Raw genomic sequence first — 9589 nt, 5'->3', positions numbered from 1 at the left:
GCCCTCTTCTGCAGAACAAAAATGGTATTTATCTCTGAAGCACCGCCCCACAGTAAAATACCATATGCCATAATGCTATGGAAGTAACTAAAATATACTAATCGAGCTGTTTTCACGTCAGTTAACTGACGGATTTTGCTCACTGCAAAAGCTGCAGAGCTCAGTCTATTCGAAAGAGTAGCAATATGGGGACCCCACTGGAGTTTAGAATCTAAAGTTATACCAAGAAAAACTGTACTATCAACTAATTCCAATTCCTCATCCTTCACAATGACACTTGTTTGCACATGCCTTACGTTACTACTAGTGACAAACTTAATACATTTAATAAATGTAATTTTTTAAGTAAATGTTTTTGTTTATCTATGAGGATCTCACTAGAATAATATAATCAAGGTATGTTTATATTTGATGATTGAAATAGTAACGCAAAAAATATATATATGTCCGGGGCTTAATGTAGGTTTAGGTATTCAGGAATGGCTAGATGCACTAGGTGGTACATCCGTAGGGCGTAGATATTTAACGCGAGTACAAGTACGCGAGGCGTAATGCAGTCTCTATTGCTACTGTCCGACCAGATTGAGATTCAATCCCAGAGTGACGCCAGCCTGCAGCCTGGCGATCCCACTTACTCTAGTCCACAAAAACCATAAGCTAATTAATTATCAAACAGAGCAATTTCCGAGAACACATTCAGACGTTACAAAAACCCCTGACGCCTCTAATACGCTCCCATAGCCTCTTGAACAGACATCTTTATTACACGTCGCTTACAAGTGTTTTTGATAAATCGTAAGTATGTCATGTGAGCGCCCATTATTTTAAATTTACTAATTACATCACCTGAGCGTCGACATATATTTGTGTCTTATATTCCTGCCGAAGACTTTTATTTTACCTTTTCCTTCTACACAAGTTTGGCGAAGTAATAAGAATTTAGGGCTCTCAATTTTATTTTGACTTCTACAACAGTAAAGCTACGAGGCCATGTTTGGTATCGTTTTCGTATAAATTCGCAGTACCAAATTTAGTTAAGGTATCACATTGACACCATTCCGAAGTAAAAACATATAAACTTATCAAAATACTTTCTTTTAAACTCCTCTTCACGCTTAAACTGCTGAACAGTTTTAATTTAAATTTCGTACACATATATTTTGAGTCCCGAGACAGGACATAATAAGTTATCTCAAAAATCATCCTTTAAAGGTGTGAAATGAGGTGTAGGGGGGAATTCAGAATTGACTTCTTGAAGTTAATACTGTTTATGTTTAGGTTTGAAGTCATGTTTTTTTATCATTTTTAACTAAATCAAAGATGTAGACCATCCCAAATTTCATATAAATCGGTTCAGCGGTTATTGATTTCCCGTACAAATTTCCACGCCACTTTTCACATCTTCAAAAGATGATTTTGGTTATAAGATCTATCCTATGTCCTGTTCCGGGACGCAAACTATTTCTATACCAAATTTCAACGAAATCGGTTCAGCGGTTAAGCGTCAAGAGGAGTTTCAAAAAAACCGGCCAAGTGCGAGTCGGACTCGCGTATTAAGGGCTCCGTACATTAAGTCCGACTCGCGCTTGACTGCACATTTCTAATAGGTTTTCCTGTCATCTATAGGTAAAGAATTATTTTGTGTATTCAGACGGACATACATACAGACGCACGAGTGATCCTATAAGGGTTCCGTTTTTTCCTTTTGAGGTACGGAACCCTAAAAAGATTTATTTTTATTTTGTGGAATGGTGTCAATGTGATACCTTAAATGGATTCAGCACCCCAGATTTATACGAAAACGATACCAAACACGGCCTAGCACCTTCACTGATATAGATATATCAAGATAAAATTGAGAGCCCTAAATAAACTTTCAAGAGCGGATATCTCAAAAACTATTCAACATATCGAAAAAATTGACGGAATAAACTTGTAACAAATTAAATTAACTTTCATTTTGTATAAGTGGCCATGTCGCTGAGATGCATAGTTTCCGAGATATAATCGAAAAACCGGAAAATGGGACCTTCAAAGCCCCCTCTCTCCCCCCCGCTCAAGGGCTACGGCCGGGGACTTTTGATATGTTCACCTCCTAACTTGTCAAACCGAGTTACGCAGTCAAAAATTGTGTTCCGAGCATTTCCCTCTACAACTTTTGGAGCATTCGTTGCCTGACCTAAGTAGCTTATTGCATTTCTTTAAAAACTTTTCTGTAAAAGGTTGACGGGTGTTGGGTGTTTATATGGTTTCGGTCGATTATTATCATTTGCATTGCCCATGATGACTTACTAGAATTACGAGCACACGAGACACTAATAGTAGTTTGACAAACCTTGGTTTTCAAGAGGTATTTTATATTGACATTTGCTGTCAGATTTAGTCGCAAACCGCACGCAAAGTGCACACAAATGTGTCGACACCTTGTTACGGAAAAGTGTACACACGGCGACGACACTTTGTTTCGAAACAATTCTAGACACATTGTGTGGACTCTGTTACGACACATCTTACATTTAGTTACCACTTGATGATTTTGCGACTGGAATGGATGTATGGGTTGCTCACGTAATCTCGTCTGCCAAGGTGTTTCGGCAGGAAAAGCCTTGGCAGACTTATATATTCCTGACATGAGGGTTCATACCTAGCGACTGGAATTGGTTTCATGGTGGTATCAGATGGGTTAAATTAGGGGTCCCGGTGGCCACCTTTGAGAGCGTCTGCCAAGCACTTCCGGCAAAAAAAATACTGGCAGACTTCGCTTTTCTGTGTCTACTCTGTGTTAAGGAAGTATGGAACAATCACTAAATGCGCTTTACGCACTCTTATATCGATTATGCACGGTGATACCTACAAGTACCACAACACACCCATCATGTTTACAACTTTAATTTTAAACAGCTAGCTTGTAGGTACTCAATTAATAAGTAAATAGGTACATATTTAGGAATTTTTAAGACTTCCTTACATATAACTTTCATCAACCTAACAATGGAGCCCGCACAAAACAAAGAAGTAAAAGGCGCGCTCATTCTTTCTTCCGTGGGAGCCCGCTTGCTTGTACATAAACGAAGCCGATGAGGTGGGTAGGTACAAATGTTCAAAACAAACTATCCAACTTATTAAGTAAGCCATAGTCTTAGTAGTAGTATTTAGGATCACGTTTAGATGTCTAATTTCAACAATCTGTTACTATTTAGGTATATACCGTTTGGAACCTTCCTTGACTTCAACAAAACATACCTACATGTGACCTGTGCCCGCTGCATCGTTCTGTATCAGAATGATGTAATACGTGGCTGTCAGGATCATGTCCGGCTCAAAATCATGCTTTGTATGAAATATTTATTATTAGTTATCATGCACCCACTAAACCATTCCGTCCCCTGCCAACACCATACCGTGACATGACTGGACCGAGCCGACCAACAATATTTTGAAGGAGTCGTTACGCTCATGTCATAGTCTGCGTAGCATAGGTATGGTTATCATATGGTCTACCATATTGAAACTCCTCTAGATCATACCCGTGTTCTAGATGTTTTCACTTCATGTTTGACAGGGCCTGATACGATCATGCTATGATACGTTGCTGTCAGCATTAGGTATGAAGTGGGCCTTGGGGAGCTAATCATGGCTTCTAGGAGTTCTAGGTACCTACCTACTTTATTTTTGTTTCTTTTTGTTGAGATTGTCTTTGGTTAGTCTATGAACAAACAAATGAGCTGAGCATTGACACACGTCACTCGCCCCGCTTTCTGAAAAATATGTAAAACATTAAACATGTAATTCTTGTGTTTTAATATAAAATAAAATAATCTATGTGCGGAGTCATACGTTCTTTAAATTAAAAAGCCCATAAACCTCAACATGGTAGCATATCGATGGGAATAATAATATATTTCGGGTTACGATTCACGGAAATAATAAGAAAATATAACAAGAAAGAAAAATAAAAGAAGAAAGAAAAAAGAAAAATGACGACCGCAACTACAATTTCATCAACCCATCTACCGATTTTAAGTGAAAATAGCAATTTTAGCACATGGAAATTCAGATTAAAACTAATACTAGAAGAAAAGCAAGTTGCCTACGTGCTTACAACAGAAAAAGAGGAATTAGATAAGACTGAGAAGAAAAAAGATGACGCGAAAGCAAAATCCGTCATTGCCCAAGCAGTATCTGATAAATATATAGAAATAATAAAAAACGGCGAAACAGCGAATGAAATGATGACATTCCTACAAAACATCTTCGAAAGAAAGAGCGTATATAATAAATTTTATTTAAAAAGAAAACTTATCACATTGAAGTGCAATGAGCCCCTACAAGCTCATCTAATAAAATTTAGCTCTATAGTTAGCGACCTCAGCGCTATAGATGTTAAAGTAGAAGAAGAAGACCAAATATGCTATCTGCTATCCTCTTTACCTAAAAGTTACGATAATGTCATAACAGCCATAGAAACAATGGCAAGTGAAAAGAAAAAGTTGGATTTTGACTTTGTAAAAGCAAGACTTTTAGATGCAGAAACAAAAATTAATAATGAAGAGAGCACAAGTCAAGAATCTGAAGCAGCATTTAGCTCTCCAGATACCAGCAACGCAAAACAAATGAAAAATATGACAATTCAAAGAAAGAACAAGAAACTTCAAGTGGAGAATACAGAGGAGCTTACTCATCCCGCCCACCAGGACGATTCTTTGGGCAGAGTCGCCGAGGACGAGGACGAGGCCTTCGCAGAGGAAATGGAAGATTCCAGAGTCAAGGAGCATTGTTGACAACAGAAGAGGATATAAGCTTCATCACAAGCTTCCAGAGTCAAGGAGCATTGTTGACAGAAGGAGATATTATAGAAGAGGATATAAGCTTCATCGCAAGTGAAATCGCGTTAAGTGGTACTAGTGAAAAGGACAAAGACTATGATATAACATTTATTATAGATTCAGGATGTACTCAACACATTGTAAGTAGCAAATTTGAACATGAAATGACGAATGTCACAAAATTAGAAAAAACTGTCAGAATACAAGTTGCTAACGGTGAGTACATATTAACCAATAAAATAGGAAAATTTAAAATAATATATAATGATAAACGTAAAATAAATATGGAGGCATTGATTGTTGAAAATATTTCATATAATTTACTGTCAGTCAAAAAGATAGCTGAGGCAGGATATAGTATTCTTTTTAATAATCATAGAGTAACTATTAAAGGAAATAATGCATTTATTGCAGGCATACTAGAAGGCAAACTTTATAAGTTACGTGCAAACATATGTAAAGAATCTTGCAACATAAGTAAAACTAATGATCTTGGTGATGTTCTTTGGCACAAACGTCTTGGTCATCTGAATAGGAAATCGCTAGGTATGATGAATTTACCAATTTCTAATAAAATTTGCAGCCCCTGCTTAGAAGGTAAAGCGACCAGAGCACCTTTCAAACAAACTCCAAGACCGAAGTCAACCTATGTCGCCGAGATGCTACATTCAGACATCGCAGGACCAATTAAAGACTGTGGACTAAATGGTGAAAAATACTTCATGACTATACTTGATGATTATTCTCATTTCTGCATGGTATACCCACTAGTTTACAAATCAGAAGCATCAGAGAAGCTCATCAACTATATATTGAGAATAGAAAACGAAACAGGTAATAAAGTAAGAAGAATTCGTACTGATAATGGTGCAGAATACACCGCAAACAAAGTAAAAGACTTTTGTAGAAGAAAAGGGATTGAACTTCAATATACTATACCTTACACACCTCAAGAATCAGGTTGCGCAGAACGCCTGAATCGTACATTGTGTGACAAAACAAGAACTCTATTTGCAGAAACTAAGCTGCCCAAATCTCTATGGTGTGAAGCAATTCAGTGTGCAGCTTATCAACTTAACAGGTCTCGGTCATGGGCAATAAACTATGAGACACCCTGTTACATGAGATATGGTGAAACAGATCTATCAAAACTACGAGTTTTTGGCTGTAAAGCATGGGCCACAATTATACCAAGAAAGGACAAGCTAAGTAAACGAGGACAAGAAACAAGAATGGTTGGATATAACCGTGTAGGTTATAGATTATGGAATCCAGAAGATAATACCATCATACTTTCGCGAGATGTAATATTCGACGAAAGCGATACACTATATAAAGAAGAAAAAGAAGAGAATAATGTAAGAGAGTATATAGAAGAAATAGTAAGACAAGAAATTAGAGAAGAAACAGAACCGCCCAAAGAAAATGAACCACAGCAAATAGAAGAAACCAGAAGGCATTCATGCGAGATCCAAGTAATGAATGATGAAAGACATGAAGAAGCTACACGATCTGGGAGAGTAGTCAAACGCCCTACATATTTGAGTGATTTTGAAACAATATAGTTATATGTCTAAGTGCAAATGCACCTGACACATTTGAAGAAGCTGCAAGACAGCCAGAATGGAAAGAAGCTATTAATAAAGAGCTACAAGCATTAGAAAAACTAGAAACATGGGAAGAAAAAGAATTACCAGAAGGAAAGAAAGCAATAGATACGAAATGGATTTTTAAAGAAAAAGATGAAGGAACTAAGAAAGCAAGATTAGTCGCGAGAGGATTTCAACAAAAGAAAGAAACCATATTTGAAAATAATTATTCACCAGTTGCGAGACATTCAACAGTAAGAATGTTCCTATCTAAAGCTATTCAAGAAGACTTAAAGATTGCTCAACTTGACATACCAACAGCATTTTTAAATGGTAAACTGAAGTCAGACGTATACATCAAAATACCTCAAGGTTACGAAACTAAGAACAGAAATACAGCACTTAAATTGAAACGTGCACTATACGGATTAACAGAATCACCTCGATGTTGGAACGAAACTATAGACACATTTGTGAAAACTATTGGATTTAAAAGATCTGATTATGATTACTGTATGTACTACAAAGAAGATACGTGGATGCTTATCTACGTGGATGATATCTTAATTATTGGAAAACGTACAGAAGATACAATAAAAGCTTTGAAAAAGGAATTTAATGCAAAAGATTTAGGAGAAATGAAAAGATTTTTAGGAATGGAAGTAAACAGAAATGAAAACAGCATAATTCTGAAACAAACTACAATGATAGAGAAAATTCTAAAGAAATTTAACATGGAAGACTGCAAAGGAACAAAGACACCTATGGAAATTAACTATAATATACCAATGCAAGATGAAATATTAACAGATGTCCCCTACCGAGAACTAGTTGGAAGTCTAATATATTTAACAGTCACCTCAAGACCGGATTTGACATTTGTTGTATCTTATCTTAGTCGATACTTAGACAAGCCGAATGAACAACTTTGGAAAGCTGGCAAGAGAGTTATTCGCTATCTCAAGGAAACCAAAGAGCGAGGACTGATTTTTAGAAAAACTGCAGATGCCGACCTATCTGGATACTCCGATGCAGACTGGGCAGGAGACAAGAATGACAGGAAGAGTGTGAGCGGAGGCATCATTCTACATGGAGCAAACCCCATATCCTGGTTCTCCAAGAAGCAGTCCTGTGTTGCCCTGAGCACTGCCGAATCGGAATACATTTCAGCAGCAGCTACAGCGCAAGAGATGGTGAACATCAAAGGTTTAAGCGAACACCTAGGACTTAGTAGTAAAGCTACTCTATTCGTTGATAATATTGGAGCTATTTCTATGTCAAAAAGTTATGAAAATTCAAAGCGAACCAAGCATATTGACATTAGGGCTCATTTCCTTAAAGATCTTGTGGAAAAGAACATCATCAACATAGAGTATGTACACACAAATGAAAATTTAGCTGATTTAGTGACAAAAAGTTTATGTAAAGAAAAATTTAATTATTTTGTCAACCAATTCTTATGCTAATATAGTCCAGTCAATGGATACTTAGTCCAGTTTATGGATATTTTCTTTGATAACTAGATTAAATAGTATCTTATGTTAATGTTATATTCATTAATTAAGTAATGTTATCTGACCATCATTTAAGTGTCAATTAACATTGTCATAATATTTTAAAATGCTTATAGTAAGCAGTATACTAAATAATTCATTTTATTTTAATTATTTTTAAAGTGAAAATGTCTCATTAATTTAAAGCTGTTTTAGCAAAAGCTTACTAAAACGCAAATTTATTTTATTAATATAAACTTAAATTATAATTTTAATTTAAGTGGTTTTCAGTATGAAGTGTACTATGTAGCAAATTTAATTTTAATTCAAAGTTAAATTTGAGGAGGAGTGTTGAGATTGTCTTTGGTTAGTCTATGAACAAACAAATGAGCTGAGCATTGACACACGTCACTCGCCCCGCTTTCTGAAAAATATGTAAAACATTAAACATGTAATTCTTGTGTTTTAATATAAAATAAAATAATCTATGTGCGGAGTCATACGTTCTTTAAATTAAAAAGCCCATAAACCTCAACACTTTTCAGGTAAAAAATACAGGAGTGAAAAAAAACAATATTTATATTAATAGTATATTGATTTGCCTTATATATTCTTGCAATATTTGACTTCTTATTATTAAACCTAATATATATTAACATCTAGAACCACAATAGAAAAATTGTAAGAATCTTCTTTATTACCCTTGAAAAATATTTTCTCTCTTCCTTTTTCTTCGACATGCGGCGTAGGACAATTAAATATCACCCTGGAAAGTTAATTGATTTGTAAACAAAACAATAAAATATAGTCGTGACTTCATCAAATTGTCAAATCATAAACAGTTACACAGTACACACACATGCTATACATTATTGGCACAGGAAAAACTATATGAAATTTATTTGAGAGTTACTGCGGCAGCTTACATAGATAGGTACGCCATAACCATTAGGGTTATTATAATAGTTCACTTCCTCGGTGGTGTTCTTAAAGCTAAAGCGCTTCTCACATCTTACTTAATTTAGAAACGGGGACAGCTCCGCGTTTGAAACCTACAAGCTTGCCTAGGGTATTTATTTTCCTGACTCTCCACTTCGGGTCTCGTTGGCATGTTCCTGTTAACAATATTTTCCTTTGGGTGCTGGGATATCAATCGTTTCTAGGATAATGCTGGACTCATTCTGAAAAAAAAACACAATTTACGACAGGAATATGAGAACCAAACCAATAATAGCAATTCCATTAATTATAGTTACTTACAAAAAAAAAATATTTAAAAGGTTTATTAAACAGAAATACGAATGTCAGGGTGTGTCAACTGTCACTACGAAAAATATTTTGAGAATTATTGTTTTCGATACGTTTTGAATCATTCTTTTACGTTAAATAATACAAATTTATATACAATAACAAATTAACTGTGAATAAAAAGCCAGAAGCAATGATATTAACAAAATTACCAGAAACAATGAACGTTTCCCCAGGCACCATTGAAAATAGCCAAGATGATACACTGCTGCCCTGCCCTATATGCTCCAAGCTATTCTAAAGACGTGGCCTGAACATACATATAGGTAAGTCACACTCACAGACCTACATGAGCAACCAAGAGAATGAAAACCCTATTAGCAGTACTAGTACTTCATCAAACCAAAACAACAACAATCCAATAGATAACCTA

At 35.7% G+C, this 9589-nt stretch overlaps 1 long non-coding RNA gene across 1 annotated transcript; it reads right to left on the bottom strand.

Moving 5' to 3' along the window:
• Positions 1 to 3373: 3373 nt before the first annotated feature.
• Positions 3374 to 9193, bottom strand: LOC134806328 (uncharacterized). Its single transcript, XR_010146514.1, has 3 exons — positions 8965 to 9193; positions 8447 to 8674; positions 3374 to 3678 (listed from the first exon to the last, which is right to left on the bottom strand). It is a non-coding gene; the product is annotated as an uncharacterized LOC134806328 (long non-coding RNA).
• Between the last annotated feature and the right edge of the window lie 396 nt (positions 9194 to 9589).

This window comes from Cydia splendana, chromosome 3 (assembly GCF_910591565.1).
Source record: "Cydia splendana chromosome 3, ilCydSple1.2, whole genome shotgun sequence".
NCBI classification, from domain to species: Eukaryota; Metazoa; Arthropoda; class Insecta; order Lepidoptera; family Tortricidae; genus Cydia; species Cydia splendana.
This window is presented reverse-complemented; position numbering and strand designations above follow the sequence as displayed.